This window comes from Camellia sinensis, chromosome 3, assembly GCF_055761805.1.
Source record: "Camellia sinensis isolate YWXY chromosome 3, ASM5576180v1, whole genome shotgun sequence".
Taxonomy (NCBI): Eukaryota; Viridiplantae; Streptophyta; class Magnoliopsida; order Ericales; family Theaceae; genus Camellia; species Camellia sinensis.
Window position 1 is genome coordinate 192,903,169 of NC_138963.1, and position 16,724 is coordinate 192,919,892.

The following is a 16,724-nucleotide window of genomic DNA, read 5'->3' on the forward strand; positions in this document are numbered from 1 at the left end:
CTGAAGAATCGAAGCGCTTAATGGAGGCCATCCATGGGGAAGAGTGTGGGGTACATATGAACGGGGTAATGTTAGCTCGAAAGATCCTCAGACAGGGTTACTATTGGTCTACCATGGAGGAGGATTGTATCGACTTTGTTCGGCGATGCCACAAATGTCAAATCCATGCAAACCGCGTGAACATCCCGTCGTCGAAGCTGTACAATATGACTTCGCCATGGCCATTTTCAGTTTGGGGAATCGATGTGATCGGGGCCGTCACTCCGAAGGGGTCTAATAGGCATGAGTTCATTTTGGTCGCGATAGATTATTTCACGAAGTGGGTCAAGGCCGAATCTTATGCAGTGTTGAAGGCATCGCACGTCGCAAAGTTTATCAGAAATAACATCATCTGTCGCTATGGGGTCCCAAACGAGATTATCTCAGATAATGGTTCCTACTTCAAGAAAGAAGTGATTGACTTGTTGGAGAAATACAACGTGGCTTTTCACAAGTCGTCTACATATCGGCCGCAGCCCAATGGAGCAGTCGAGGCCGCCAACAAGAACATCAAGCGTATTTTACAGAAGATGGTGGAAACCTACCGGGACTGGCCAGATAAGCTGCCATTTGCTCTGTGGGGCTACCAGACTTCAATTAGAACATCTACTGAAGCGACTCCATATTCGTTGGTTTATGGGATGGAGGCCGTTCTACCTATCGAAATTGAGGTTCCGTCATTACGAGTACTGGCTGAGTGTCAGATAGCCGAAACGGATTGGCAGCAGAGCAGATTTGAAGAACTCATGCTCTTTGATGAAAGAAAACTGAAAGCACTGTACCATGTTCAAGGTTATCAGCGGAGAATTGCCAGGGCTTTCAACAAGAAGGTTAAGTCTCGAAATTTGAAAGAAGGAGATTTGGTGCTCAAAGACAACCGAGCCCCCATCCATGACCCTAGGGGCAAGTTCAGACCCAATTGGACTGGTCCCTACATCATTAAGTCTATTTGGTCAGGACGAGCTGTCGTTCTGATGGACCTAGATGGCCTAGAGTTCTCACAACCGATCAATATGGACAAGTTGAAGAAATATTACCCTTGAGAGGCTCGCTAGGCCGAAAACCCGAAAGGGCAACCTAGGAAAAAGTTAGAGCATAAAAAAAAAATTGAAATTATAAAAACTGAGCTCGCAAGGTTGAAAACCCGCAAAGGGCGGCCTTTGCAAAAGTTAGAGCGTAAAAGGTAAGGGTCAATACACGAGTGAACCTGAGCCGAACTACGTAAGGCTTGATTCCCATCTTTGGGATACGTAGGCAACTTCATCTTGAAGTCCAGCCATAAAGCTTTTCCCCGATCAACTTTGTCCATTTGATCATCTCGGCCATCTCCGTCTATTCAGCATTCAAGAGCTTCGGTTGTGATCTCCGGTGCAGTGCTTTTCAAACTAGGGTCAACTTTCCAGTTGCTGGGATCCGGGGTTGTGCATCTCAGTGACAGATCTCAGGCGTGTCTAGTTCTGATCCATATCGAAAATGGTTTTGAAAAGTTTTAATAAAAATTGATTTTGCTCAAATTAATCTTTTACAACTTAGACCATTTTTGGACCAAACTGAAAATTTTCAGTACCCACAACCTTTAATTTTATTGATTTCAATACAGAGTTCTCTTGCTCTTGCATACAAATTGAAGTTGCTTTTCATTACATTCATAAAGAAAACTTGAAAGTTCTGATTAAAGCAAATAAATCAGAGGCATAGTCAAGTGTTCCTGCGTCCCCTCCCAAAGCTGGTCGAAGCTTCTGATGCCAAGCTGGGCCCAATCTGTGCCTCTTCATTAAGCCAATCTATGCACTCATCAGACAAAGTGCAACTGAAAGTAGGAGCGGGGGCCAGGAGCTCTCTAGTCCTCTATGCTGTGGCATGCTGAGCAAGCTGTACACCTCGGACCGAAAATGCAGCAGGGTATTCTATCCCCTCCGCCGGGAAAATTTGATCATGGCCGAACTGGCGCTGGAACCGGAAAGGAAAGTAGAACACGTAGTGTGTCAAGCCAATCAACTGAATCCCAGTCTGCCGGGACATGCTGTAGCTCATTGCCGGTAAATTGAGCCAAGGGCACTGCCAAGCAATGCGGTCTGCGGACAAATGGCACATCCAATCGAACCACCATCCCTCATCAAGGGCATCGACTAGGCGACATCGGAAGAAGTAGCCGCGAGCTGAGTATGCTGGGCAAGAGTCCACAACCTGCAATTTGTCCATCAACCATACCTGGAGAGGGATGAAAAATGAGAGATTAAAGAATAGAGAGGTGTATGTTGAGAAAAAAAAGTGAGAAAGGGTTTTGAGAGAAAAACCGAGCCTGAGGGTCGAGTGATGTGGGCAATATATACATGAGGAAGGGTGGGAACATTACCTGCAGCAGTAGTGGACTCCCCGCTAATCTGGTCGTCTCCCGGCGATCGAATGCATCCAAGCCCATCAATGTCTCGGCCAATGACATGGCAATATAGCTTTTGCCTTCCCTTAAGCCTTGGGTAACCTCGATCAACTGGACACTAGATCCTCCGGAGCCTGAGGCGAGCAAGAAATGAGATAGCATGCACAAACAAAGGGCATGTCGCCGAAAGCCTTGCCAATGATGGTCACCGCGGTCACCGGCATCGGAAAACCGACAAATCAGACTCAGAATATCCAACATTCCGTCACAAATCAAAGATCGAGCGTCGTGCATAGTGAGCCCACACATTCGCCCTAAGGCTTGGGTGTGGCCAAAGCGAAGTTGGGGCAAGATTTCTTCGTTGCGCTCGGATTTCATCAAAGCTTGGAAATCTTCGAAGGTAGGACACACCTCTTGCCCGCCGAAGCTAAAGACACTTGTTACCGGATTCCAAAACCTTGCCGTGACATGGAGAAACGGAAAGTGCAGCAGAGTGCGACTCAGCGTGAATAGTGCATTTACGCCAAAGCCCCGAAAATTCAACTTTTTCGAGCCATCCAAATTGGCAATCCAAGTTGTGAGATTTTGGGTAAGAAACTCTTCCATTTGGTGTAAATCAATGTTGAAATGAGGAAAACTACGAGGCTGAGGCTTTTGTAGAGGATAAGGTATTGAGTGGAAGACAGGTGTCAACATTCTGGAGGTCTTTACCATTTTTGGCCGGTCGACCAAAAGTAGTGCCAACCGACCATCTATTTTGGCCGATCGGCTAAAATATTGGCCGATTCCCATTAATTTCGGCCGGTGATGTCTCCCTTTGGCTGATGGCCTCTAATTGTGCTCTAAGCCAAATAAGTGTTAAGCATGATGAAAAACTGGTGATTGACACCACTTCCAATGCCTTTTGATGATGTTTTTGCGAACTAACACCTGTTACTTCGTCTTGTTTATCGAGTTGTTGTACATCTGCTTATCAAGTTGTATCTTACATCCTTTAAGTCTTTGCTTTGCTTATCGAGTTGTATTTACTGTTGGTTAACTTATCGAGCTCTTTGTTTTGATTATCGAGTTGTTTTGTCCTTACTCGGTTCATTACCTGATTATCACGAGGCAAGTGCTTACTTTTCAAACAAAGGTTCAAATCTCGTTTACATTGTTATGAAATGCGATGCGATGCGATGCATAAAATGTAACACCTTTTTGAACAAAATAGTTGTTTCATTTCCATCATGTCTTTTGCAAAAAGTACATAGTTTTCAGAAAGTAAAACATGCCTGAGATAGTGCAATGTGTTTAAACTACCAAATAAAAAAAAAGGGGAAAAGTAAAGCGAAAAGGGGAGAAGGGTAGCAGAGTGTCAGGATTAATACCGGTGGCCTCCCCTTGTGGTCGATACACCTCCCACGTCCTTGTTCGGGTCAATCATGTGGTTTGGCACCTTCATTACTCAGGACAGTGCAAGAAAGCACACTTTTTGAACATTAATAGACCTTCGTGTTGACCTTGAGCCGTGTCTTCTATGAGCGATCCTCGGTGCGTGCGGGGAGTATCCTTTCTCGTATCCTTTTTGTATCTTGCGAATTCTATAAATCGCTTCAATTCTATTGTATTACGTTGCATCGTTTTGACTTTAATAAAGCACGCTCGTTAAGCGTCTTGCGTTGAACGGTGCCCCATCTTATTTTGAAGCTGCATCTCAACATCACGAATAACGTGCCTTTACCATGCTTCAGTTGAATACGTGCCTTTCTCTGTTCTCGCATTGTTACACACATTGCATGCGTTTTCGCATATGCTTTACTTACATGTGTTTATGTACCCTTCTCGCATTGTTACACACATTGCATGCGTTTTCGCGTATGCTTTACTTACATGTGTTTATGTACCTTTCTCCCCTTTTCGCATTGTTACACACATTGCATGCGTTTTCGCGTGTGCTTCACTTACATTTGTTCATGCATTTTTTAGGAGGTTACACATTGCTTGCGTTAGCGCGCATGCTTTACTTACATGTGTTCTTTCCTGCTTTACACATTGCATGCATTTCCGCGCGTGCTTTACTTACATATGTATATTTCTTTCCTGCTTTACACATTGCATGGGTTTCCGCGCGTGCTTTACTTACATGTGTATATTTATTCCTTGCTTTACACATTGCTTGCGTTGACACACATGCTTTACTTACATGTGTTCATGCTTATCTTCACAATTGCCTTACACATTGTACATGTTGTCGCATGTGCTTTACTTACATGTGTACATTTTATTCTTTGCTTTACACATTGCATGCGCTTCCGCGTGTGCTTTACTTACATGTGTATACTTTTCCTCACCTTCACACATTGTACACGTTGTCGCGTGTACTTTACTCATATGTGTTCATGGCTTCATAGTATTGTTATGCTTGTTTCAAATCGCGTTGTTATGCACACACTTGGGTTGCGTTGTTATGCACCCCTTCCACCCGCATTGTCATGCACCGCCTTCACTTGCGTTGATTACGCACTTCTCACTTGCATTGCTATGCATGTATCTAATGATATTGTACCTGTTAAGTTTTCTTTCTTTTTTAGGCACGATATTGTATGTACGGCTCATTTGAGGCTGGCACAACCAGACGAACCGAACAGGAACGATATTGTATGTACGGTTCATTTGAAGCTGGCACGACCAGAGGAACCGCACAGCTATTGTATTCTCCACGTCAAACGTAGCAAGAATTACATAATTCTCTTACATCCTTTCTGCATTGTAATGTAGTTTGGTCTTTGGCTTGCTTAAAACTATTGCATTTATTGTATGTATTTGCGTCGTTACAGCTCTCTTTGCATCATCATAAGTTATGTTCGGCATCATGCATTGTTCTTTCATTTTGCCCCTACCTTCGGGCACATATCTTGCTATCTTGCATGCTTGTCTAAGTCTTCGGCCTTGTCAAAAATGGGTCGTCTCTGGGCTTTGGCATTCACTCCCGTCATTGTTATCACTTTCGAGTTCTGTCAAAGAGGGGCAACTATAGACACCCCATTTTTGACCGTCCTCAAGACTTGGACGTCATCGTTTGAACACTCGATGATCATCCATGTTCGTGTTCGTCTTGAGTTCTCGGAGGCTTCGGTCGCGCGCCTTGCCTCAAGACCTCTCGACTTGTTTGTTTTGTGCTTGGTTGTGTACCAAACACTTGTGTTTTGGTTTCTAAGGGCAGGGAATGGCTCGTTGGCCATCTCCACAACCTCATCGGCCTTGTCATGAGGCCATCAGCTCTGTTTTATTGCTACCGGCCAAATATTTTGGTCGATCGGCAATGTTTTTGGTCGGCCGGCCATTTTTGTTGGTCAATCGGCCATATTTTCCAGCCGACCCCTTTCCATCTGCTTTTAGCAGATATTTTATGCCAGCTATCACAGCTGGCATCCACTTTATACCCCCACATACACGTGTATGGAGGGATTTGCTCCCTTATGTTAGCTTCTCCAAGAAGCTTAGGAATTGGATTCCTATAAGAGGAGGCCCTCTCCTCCCTTTTCAGGGGTTGAACAATCTGATATATATGATATATATCACTCTCTCTATATATCTCCCTCTCTCTCTCTTGATTTGTGTGTGTAAAAGTGTTCCAAAGGGGTTTTTGTTCTTAGTTTTCCACTAAGACACCTAGTGTTACACCATACTTCGGTTATTGAGGTCTTGAGGGTTTGATTTCAAAGTTTTTGAGTTAGTTTTGATCAAAAGGAGGTGCTGGATTTGGTGTTCTTGAAGTGTTCTTCAAGGGTGAGAACTACCTCTTTTATTCCCTATTTTGCCTTAAGCTTTTAACCTATCTTGCATGCTGTTTTGAGCTTAGTGTATAACTGATAAAAGTTCTTTATTTTCATGCTTAAGATGTTTGTTTAAGGTTGTTTTTGGGTTGGGGGTTGTTTACACCCTTTTAGGCCTTGTTTGGCCTCCTTGTGTGCCTTTCTCTTAGGGCTTTGGACCCCCTTTATTTCGACCTTCTCACCACTGAAATCTAGAGGACTTTCAGTGGTGGAGAAGTGGTTTTGAAGTCATGAATAGGGGAGGGACACCCCTCTCCCTTTGTGTCTCATTTGCTTGTGTTTAAGGCTTATAAAGGTAACATGCTTGCTTAGCTTTATTTGGCTTCATTTCAGTGGGTATTTGGTGTTAGTTTATCATATTAGACCTCTGTTTTTGGTCGGATTCATAGCCTATTCCATGCATCATGCACTTGCTTTGTAATCCCCTCTATTGTCATAACATGTAGCATACATTTAAACCATCATGCTTGCATGTTTTAGCTTGACCTCATGAAGCTTTTAGCCATGTTGTGTCATGTTTAAGCTCTGTTTATTGCTGATTTGGTCATGTTTGCCATGCTTTGTACAGCCACCATGCATTTTAGCTTGTTAGCCTTGGGTGTGTGAGTCATGAGCATGCTTTATTTGGGCTATTTCAGTGATTTGGAATCACTTATCATGCTATTTTAGTCCATGTTCCATGCTTGTGTGTTTGCATTTACCATCCTTTCAATGTTTTGAAGAGTTGTTGTTTTATGCTTTGAAAAGGGGTCATTGTGCATGCCTCTTTGTTTAAATCTTTGGGCTGCCATATCAGTGGGTTTTGAGACTCATTTTGGCATATTATAGCTCTATTTTTCATTGCCTAACCCATGCCATGTTTGGTTGAGGTGGTTGTAGTGGAATGCTCTCTTTGTAGTCTTGAATGCCCTTGTTTTGGTGCCTATTTCTTAGCATGTTTTGGTCATGTTCCATGCATGTCCTAGCCTTATTTTGGTCTGCCCTAGGACTGATTTAAGTCATTTCAGTTCTTTGAGGCTTGGTTGGTATGACCATAGCTTGACCCCCTTTTGTTAGCCTCAAGTTTTTGGCCTTCATTGCATGCCTTATTGACATGGCTTGGTTGATTTGGCACCACCTTTTACACATTTTCAGAGCTTAGCATGCATGTCATTTGTCTACATTAGTCTCTTTTTAAATGTGTTTAAAAAGTTCCCCTTTCCATGCTCAAGTGATAGGCTAGTTAGCATGCATGTTTGCTTTGCATTTTGGTGCCTTCATCCATCACTTTTGGCCACCGTTTTGGGGGCATGGCTGAGGTCTCCCATTCCGGTTTAAGCCCATCCTTGTATATAGTTGCATGTTTGACATGTTGCATCTTGTTACATGCTTGCTAGTTTACACTTTGTTACATGCTTGTGCAAGTTGCATTGAGTAGGCACACTCATGTTGCGTTACATTATTTGCATACTTGCATTATATCATGTTTGCATGTTTAGTATATTGCATGACGCTTAGCTAGTTGCATTACATAGTCTTGTTGTATACTTGGCATGTTCATGTTACATTGGCATTAACTTGCATGCTTAGGCAGCGTTAGATTTCATTGAGTTAACATGCTCATGTTGCATTGCATTGGTTGCATGCTTTGCATTGTATATGGCATGCATACATTACATTATGTTTGGCGTGGGGTGTCAAACCAAACATGAGGAATGAGGGACGTTCGTACTCAAAGGCCATGTTTGTTTGGATGGACATGGGCTTAGGATTGGACTAATAGTCCAAGAAAATTATTAATTCGATGTTTGGTTAAAAAATTGAAGTACGGATTAACAATCCTTTCGGATATGATGTCCCACATTTGATGGACTATTCAATCCCACAAAGAGTGGTGGGATATAAATTGGGAGACTAGCCAGAGTCTGGATTAACTCATCAAATGACCAAATTAACCCTCACTATATATCATATTTGTTGATTATTTTATTCTACAAACTTCACTTCTTTGACATTGCTGTGATGGGATGAGAGTTTTCAAAGTTCATCGTCGAGCTTGAGCCACTGATCACCGATTTGGAGCCACCATTTACAAATCTGGAGCAACTGTTCATCGATTTGGATCCACCATTTGTTGATTCGCTGATCTCAACAAATTTTAGTGAGTAAATTTTTTTTTTTTCATTGATGTTTGGTTTGAATTAAGGTGCTATTACATGGTTTGATTTGCTATGAATCTTGGTTTTACATTGGTGTTGTTATGATTATTGTTCTTTCTCTCTCTTCATCTTCATAGATCCATATCTAGGGTTATGAATTTTTCACTCACATTGAAATCTCAGATTTGTTGATTGTGAGTTCATATTGAAATCTCAGATTAGCCAAAGTTTGGACTATGTTGCTTGCTCATTGGATGACAAAGTTGAATGCTATAATACGTTTGTAACTGTCATTAGTGCTGAGTGTTCTTGGGGTTTGAAATGTTAAATCCTCTGTGTTCATACATGGAAATTGCTGATAGTCTTTTCATTTTCATGACAAAATGACTTGTGATTTTAAATTAGCAAAGAGTCAAATATATGGATCAGATTGAATTTGAAGATAGATAGATAGATAGGGTAGGAATTTTTATTGATTTGAATGGATTTAAAACTGGACTTAGCTTCTTCTATTTTTCTTTTTTCTTTTTATCGATACAAATTAATTGGACTTGGATTTATTTATTTATTTTTAAATTAGCAAAAAGAAATATATTGATGTAAAAACCAGTCTGGACTTAGAAGCTGTTCGTATAGCCATGTCTGCTTCGCCCTCCGTTGAATAATTATCTGCTTCACTTTCTGTTTAACAAAACAATTTGATTTACTCTTATATTTCTCCTTAAAAACATATCACTAGTTGCAATTCTATTAAACCAAACCACCCAGCCAAATTGCTTCTTGAAAGAAAATCAGCAACACTTCCCTCCTTAGAATTAATTTGATAGTGTTATTGATTATTATATTACTAATGAATTGAGTTAGTAAGAATATATTTTTCCCTTCATTATTTTCATATAGCCATGTCTGTTGTTTCTGTTTTGTAGTTCAATCATTATTTTTTCTTCTCCCTCATTAATTTAAATTGTCTCTGCAGTAACTCAATCATTTGATCAACAGAGAAATAATATTCTGACTATATATATAATTTAAATGTAGATAGAATGTAGTGTTGATGGCATTTATACACTTCTTGGGCAAACCTATATATATAATTATCTTTTATTATCAGAGAAATAATATTCTGACTTTCTTTCTATTGGAAATAAAATAGCCCAAAAAAAAAAAGAACATCAGAGAGTAAAAGGAGTGTGAATATTATTTCTTTATTAACAACTCAATAATGAAAAATGTAGGCAACTATATATTAAATGAGTTATATGGGTCTTGAATTTTTTTGTCATTTAATGGCATATCAATCCTCAAATATAGAGAAATAACACAAAAGGACATATATAATTAGTTGGCCTCAGGTGTGAGTAATGAGTTCATTATGGTCTAATAAAATGAGAAGTATATACATAACATATCCTAGTATATAGTATTGTATTTGGACATTAATAGCTTATAGATTGGGTTTGAAATAGTAGGTTATCTAAGCACATTTGTTGTTGTGTAAAGTTGAGGCAATTAATAAACCACGTTTAGAGCTTCTCTTCTAACAGACACACAGACAGAGTGACAGGGAGATATGGAAACAGGGCCTTTAAAATGTATACATTCACGTGGCCTCTTTAACATTATCTAGAATTTCCTCAGTCTGCCTCATAAATAAGTCTCCACAAATTCAAAGGGCACAGGGAAATGGTAAGAGGTTACTTATCATCATTAACAGAACCCTTATGTTTCTCCAAAACATATGTATATATAGATAATTGTTTTACGTGCACAAAATTTATTCACATAATTAGACATAACCTTCTCACATGAGGTAGAAATCACACATTTTAATCGATCCCACCTTATGTGAGAGAGTTATATCTAATTCCATAATCAAATTTTGTACACTTAAATATTTGCATATATCTATACTATTATATAAAGCCAACTATGATGTTGGTGTGGATGTCACAGAATTTTTTTATTCTTAAACTACCCTTTTTGTAATTGTCAAATCCTATAACTGTCTAATTCAAATAAGCCTGTAAATCTCTGTAACTGCAAATTTAAACACATTTACGTTGGTGTGCTCAACTTCTCATACATATATGTGTGTGTGTGGAAAGAACCTCTCCCTCATGACAAGCTCTGAAAAATGTTGGTGCTCAATTTAGGCTAACTTGAGTAATGTCAATTGGTAATTGGAGAACTTTGCATATGGTAGCATTTCTGGTTTCTCAAATGTGAATTTTGATTAATTGTTGGATAGACACACTTTTGAACAAGAAGGTTAACTTTGGTGTTGTCAATTTTGTTTAGTAACATCCTGTTGGCAACATCACTGAATTGGTTGTGAAGAACTTTGTCAAACTTATTTTATATTTATGGTTATATGTCTATGCTAACAAGTAATCATAACCATTGTTTTATGTTGGAATTTTGTAAAAAAAACATTTTGAAAATGACTAAACAGGCTCTTTTAAAAAAAAATTCAACTACCAACTTTTCCCATTGAAATGCCACTAATGCTGGTGCACTACCAATATGCAATTACTTCCTCAGCTGCTATATACTCTCTTTTTAATTGTTTTTATGTTTTAAACACTGTACTTTATTGCGTGCTAGAATATTCCACATTTCTTGCCAACCAACTAGTGTATGTAAAAAGGGTTACTTCGATGGTCGGTATGTTCCTGACCTCAACTTAATTATCCCCCATTAATTGTTCCTCTATAGTTTTATATAAGGCCTAGACACACAATTAGACTAAGCTGTTCATTAATTATTTTTCATTTATATACCTTAGAATTGCTAATTAACTGTGTTGGGTTCCATCTAATCCCTAAAAAACGGTCATAGTTAGAGTGGAATTTTGAATTTATGATTTAATTGTTCAAACTAAGTTGTAAATAGGCTTACAAGTTTGGTATTAATGTTGCCTACTTAAAACTCTCCCTCTCTCTCAATTCAGTTCAACCCAGCTTAAATTTCACCTTGCTCTTGTCTTGCTTAGCTGGTCCCCTACACACTATCATGCATGCCAGTACTAGAGGCCATTTATTAGGGTTTCAATCTTCAACTACTAACCTTACTATCCAAACACCCTTTTATATATAAAACCACCCTTTTAAATTGTCTCTGCAGTAACTAAAGTAGGTCAACTGACTTCTTCAAAACCATTGAATTTGAAGATCTCAGTATTGAGCTATTAACTCATCATATGAAGAACATAGTTACCATAACTCTGTGCCCACGCCTTGCCAAAGCCTTTGGTAAAGCCCCAGCAACATCTCCAAGCCCACCTATGAAAAACCATGAAAAATATTCCTCAGAATTAGGATCACTGCGGTGAAATGCAATAATGAACACAAGGACAATCAAAAGGGAAAAACTAGGCTTATTATATTACTAATGAATTGAGTTACTAATGAATCCCAGTTTAAGAATATATTTATAGAGATTATTATGCTCATATGTTCTACATTATTTTTTTTTTTTTTTTTGTTAATTTTTTTTGGAATTATGAAGTTTTCTTGTTCTCTAATATATTGATGTGCATCACAATTTGCATAGATGGAGTACAATTTCGATGGTTTTGGAGATGAGAGTAATGAGGAGCTTGAGCTATACGTAGTGTTGCAAGTTGTAATGCAAGAATTGTACACCTTATGCGTTGTAGCATATATTGCCATTGAAATTGTCTTGAAGAGGTACATTCATAAGTATCCTCGTACCGTTATTCGAGGACCCAATCGATTGCAAGAACAAATGGACCACATTAATCGGCTAGTGAGAGAAAGCGACATTACATGCATTGAACAACTTCGTATGGATAGGCGTTGTTTTATGACATTATGCCATATGGTTCGTACAATAGGCGGGTTGGGGCATTCAAAACATGTTACCTTAGAAGAGAAGATGGCCTTGTTCCTCTACGTCTTGGCACATGACTTGAAAGTACGAAAACTTAAGTTCAATTTCTTTAGGTCTGGAGAGACTGTAAGTCGACATTTCAATGATGTCCTAAAAGCTGTGTTGCGCCTTCAAGGCCACTTACTTAGGACACCAAATCCTATAACACAAGCATGCACTGATCCAAGGTGGAATTGTTTCCAGGTAAATGTAGTTTGTAAAACATTTAATAAAATACATTACACATTTTTTTTTACAATTCATAATTATTACAATGTCTTCTATGTATTAGAATTGTCTTGGAGCACTTGATGGAACCTATATTAAAGTTCATGTACCAGTGGTTTACCAAGCACGGTATAGAACGCGGAAGGGGGAGATTGCTACCAATGTTCGAGGAGTTTGCTCTCAGGACATGAACTTCATATATGTGTTGCCGGGGTGGGAAGGGTCAGCTGCAGACTCTAGGGTTTTGAGGGATGCGATTAATCAACCCAATGGCTTAAGAATTCCAACTGGTAATAAATAAATAATTAACTTTGCTTGATGGAATTACTAAGTTTTATTTAATAATAGATTCTAATATATAACATCTCATACATGGTACTACTACCTAGTAGATGTCAGGTATACAAATGGACAAGGATTCCTAGCACCTTATCGGGGCCAACGATACCATTTGTCTGTTTGGAGAGCAGGGGCCACTCTAACTAATTATCAATAATTTTTTAATATGAAACATGCATCAGCTTGAAATGTCATAGAAAGGTGTTTTGGTTTGTTGAAAATAAGATGGGCAATACTTCGTTGTGTATCATACTACCCCATTAGAACTCAAAACCGTATCATCACAGCATGTTGTTTGTTACACAACCTCATTCGTCGAGAGATGCCGGTTGACCCAATAGAAGAGAGGCTAAATAATGACATAGAAGATCAACCTCAATTGGGAGATGATTTTGTTGACACCGTTGAGACATCTAATGAGTGGACTGTGTGGCAGGATACACTTGCAATGCAACTATATAACAATTGGTTGGCTAGTAGGGAGGCATGACAATGATAGTTTCAATATTTGTAAAAGTACTTGTTACAAGTATGATGTAGTTTCATTTGATTTGTACTTGGAACTTGTATTAGCTTGTGGATGTTGAACCATGTTTTGCAAAAATTGTATGGTTTTTGTTGGTGATTGCATATTTTTTAAGTGACGATATTTTTGTCTCATGGATTTGTTACATGCATGTATGGGTATGAAATTTTTTGATTATTAAATCCATTTATGTATTGACTTGTTTTGGCACATTAACAGGTTGATAATCATATAATGGAGACTAACATGCACACTTTTCTTTGTTCTTCTTTGCTAGGCATGGATAGTGAAGTGTCTAGTTCTCGTAAAAAAGTAAAGGAGAAAGTTGATCCGTCAAAACCAAGGCGATTGTGGAGCCCACGAGAAGAGCAATGTCTTATTAATGCCTTGATGCACATTGTCAACAGTGGAATGACACAAGAAAGGCCAGCTACCTTATGAAATTAGAAGAGAAATTATTGGAGATGCTACCCGGGACAAACCTTCGCGGCACTCCCCACATCGAATCAAAGATAAAGATATGGAAGAAGCACTACAACTGTGTAGCAGGAATGCTTGGTACTAGTGGTTTTGGATGGAATGACACCGAAAAAAGAATTGATGTTGAGAGTGATAGTGTCTGGGAAGCATATGTTCGGGTAAAATACTTACTTTTAAGTTACTTTGTATAAGTTATTAATCTTTTCATTCATTTTTCTTTAATCTTAAGTTGGAGATATTAATTGAAATTGGTTATTGTAGAGGGAGAGCGATGCGAAAAATCTACGAAACAAAAGTTTTCCATATTTCAACTCATGGATCCACATATTTGGTAAGGATCAAGCTACGGGGGAGTTTGCTGAAGGGCCTGCTGATGCAGTTGATGCTATAAATGTTGAGGAAGAATTGTTGTTCAATAGTCTTGCAGATGATGGCACGTTTCTTGAACATATGGGTATTAGTAGTCATATCGGTGAGGGAATAAATTGCTCCAGCTCATCAAGTCAACGACAACCTGAAAGTTCTACAAAAAAGAATGACAACAAGAAGAGGCCTAGAGGCAATGATGATGTAGTGGAAGGGTTGTCTATGATTGCTAACAAGTTGGGTGAGGTATTTTCTACCACCAATGAAAAGTTGGATTTCATTGGTCAAAGAATGGGTTATGAACATGATCTCGCATCTAAACGGGCAAGTTTGAATGATGAACTCATTAAGTTGCCAATTACTCTTGATGAAAGGCTACATGCTTGTGAGATTGACACACCCCACTTTTTATTACTCGGAGTCATTACCAAATTCTTTAACTTAATTCAATTTCAGAGATAACATGCGGAAATAAACTCATACATTCAATCCGTAGAAGTGATTAACAATACTCTCATTCGTATGCAAAGTAAATATTACATGAACTAACTTAATAAATTGCCCTTGGGCTTACATCATTAAAAGTACAAGAAGAAGGGTGTAACCCTTTACAACAATGGCATTCCGCCAAAATAACTGAGGCCCCGTGGCCAACAAATAAGAAGATCCAAACTTGTAGCACACCCTGCTAAACACCTGAAAAAGATTCAACAACGAGGGATGAACATATAGTCCAGTAGAGAACTCAACATGCTCCTTAACAATAACAACATTACAGATAGCTATGATCATGAACACCCATTCTCATACTAGAATAATAATGTGACAGTTTATACAGAATATATATATGAATATATATATGAACTTTTCTTGAAAACAATCATTTAATTCACCGCTATAAGCGATTTCTCCTTCCTTTTTCCTTTGTTTAACCCACGTTCCCAATCTTTATAACATTAACAACTACTTAGAAAAATAGATTCATTAAGCCCGTTACTCTTTCATTTGCCACACATACAACAGATGTGCCTTTTCAAAACATATTTGGCATTTCAATACAATTCCAATTATATCATAATTATCCATGCACACCTCTATAAAAAGAGAACAACTCAACTACATACATAAAATCAATCAATGAGTCAACTCGTCCCTCCAACACTGTAACAAATACAATCCACAATGTTTCCAGATACACTGAAACAATAACAAAACAACACTGCACTACTAGCTATATGTGTAGTAAGCCAAAGATACACTTCTCACCACAATCTACCAGTTTACCAGGCGCTAGCTGGAAGGGTATGGTACCTTAGATTATCAGCGCGTCAGTTCTCCAGGCGCTAGCTGGAAGGGTATGATACCTCTGATTATAAGCGCTGAACACATAAGTGTGTGGAGTCCATCCCCTATCTTCTCACACACACTGGAGTACAACCCCTCTCTTCTCCCCAACCGGTATACAAATATAATGTAATTCAGCATTTCATTACATATGATGTTCAATCAACAATGGTGTAATACATACACAACAATTCAACACAACCTTATCATCCTCCACTGATGACCAAAATCTCCAGATGCATGCATATTATACATCTACTAACAGACCCAACTAACATAAGATTACAAAACTCAGCAACAACATGAACATGGTAGTCAAAGCTATACCCCACACAAGTGTGTTCAATACTCAAGATACAACATTCCAATTTTATTATACTTGTTTCAAAACACCTTTCCCATTTCACAAAATGAATTCTACTTCCTTTGTTTTCACAAAAATCATTCCCATGGACAAAAGCCATACTTCATTTAAATTGGCTACATTCTTTTCAAAGCCATTTCAAACTAATTATGCACATTAAGTCATAAATAATAATTTAGGGTCTTTCCTTCCTCTTTCTCAATATTGACCAAAAAGGCCCAATTAACATCAACAAACAACAATAACCACAATTAAGACTCAAAATACCTAAGTATTTTCCCAAAGATCAAAACCCCTCAATTAATTTATTAAATCAAATAAAAGAAATTAGGGTTTCCTCTCCTTTCAACAACTACATGCTAATTAACACTCCAATTAGCCCAAACCACAACTAATGATAATAAACCCAAATTCAACAACCAACCCCAGGTTCAGTCCCAATGATTTTCACAAATCCAACATGATACCATTTTTATGCAATACAAAAACTACCACATGTCTATCTATAGACGAAGTATTGAAAAGAAACAAGGAGAATCCCTACATCGAACGAAGAACAAAAATGGAGAAGATGACCCAAAGTCCAAGTGCTCCAAATCCACTATTTTTCAGATTAGAATGGAGCCCAAGCCGCCCTCTATCTTTCTTACAAAGAACTTAAGATGGATTCACACTAGAAGTAGATGAAAACCTAGAAAGAAGATGAGTTTAGAGAGAGAGAAGTCGGACCTAGGGTTTGGAAACTAGAAGAGGATGAAAAGACTGATCAAAACCCGCTGCTGCCTATTTAAACTGGACAGGCTCGCTCGAG

At 38.7% G+C, this 16,724-nt stretch overlaps 1 long non-coding RNA gene across 1 annotated transcript; it reads right to left on the bottom strand.

Annotated features, from left to right (window-relative positions):
• Window positions 1-9,251: 9,251 nt before the first annotated feature.
• On the bottom strand, window positions 9,252-12,451 carry LOC145823013 (uncharacterized). Its single transcript, XR_014365049.1, has 3 exons — window positions 12,020-12,451; window positions 11,592-11,656; window positions 9,252-9,345 (listed from the first exon to the last, which is right to left on the bottom strand). It is a non-coding gene; the product is annotated as an uncharacterized LOC145823013 (long non-coding RNA).
• Window positions 12,452-16,724: the final 4,273 nt, after the last annotated feature.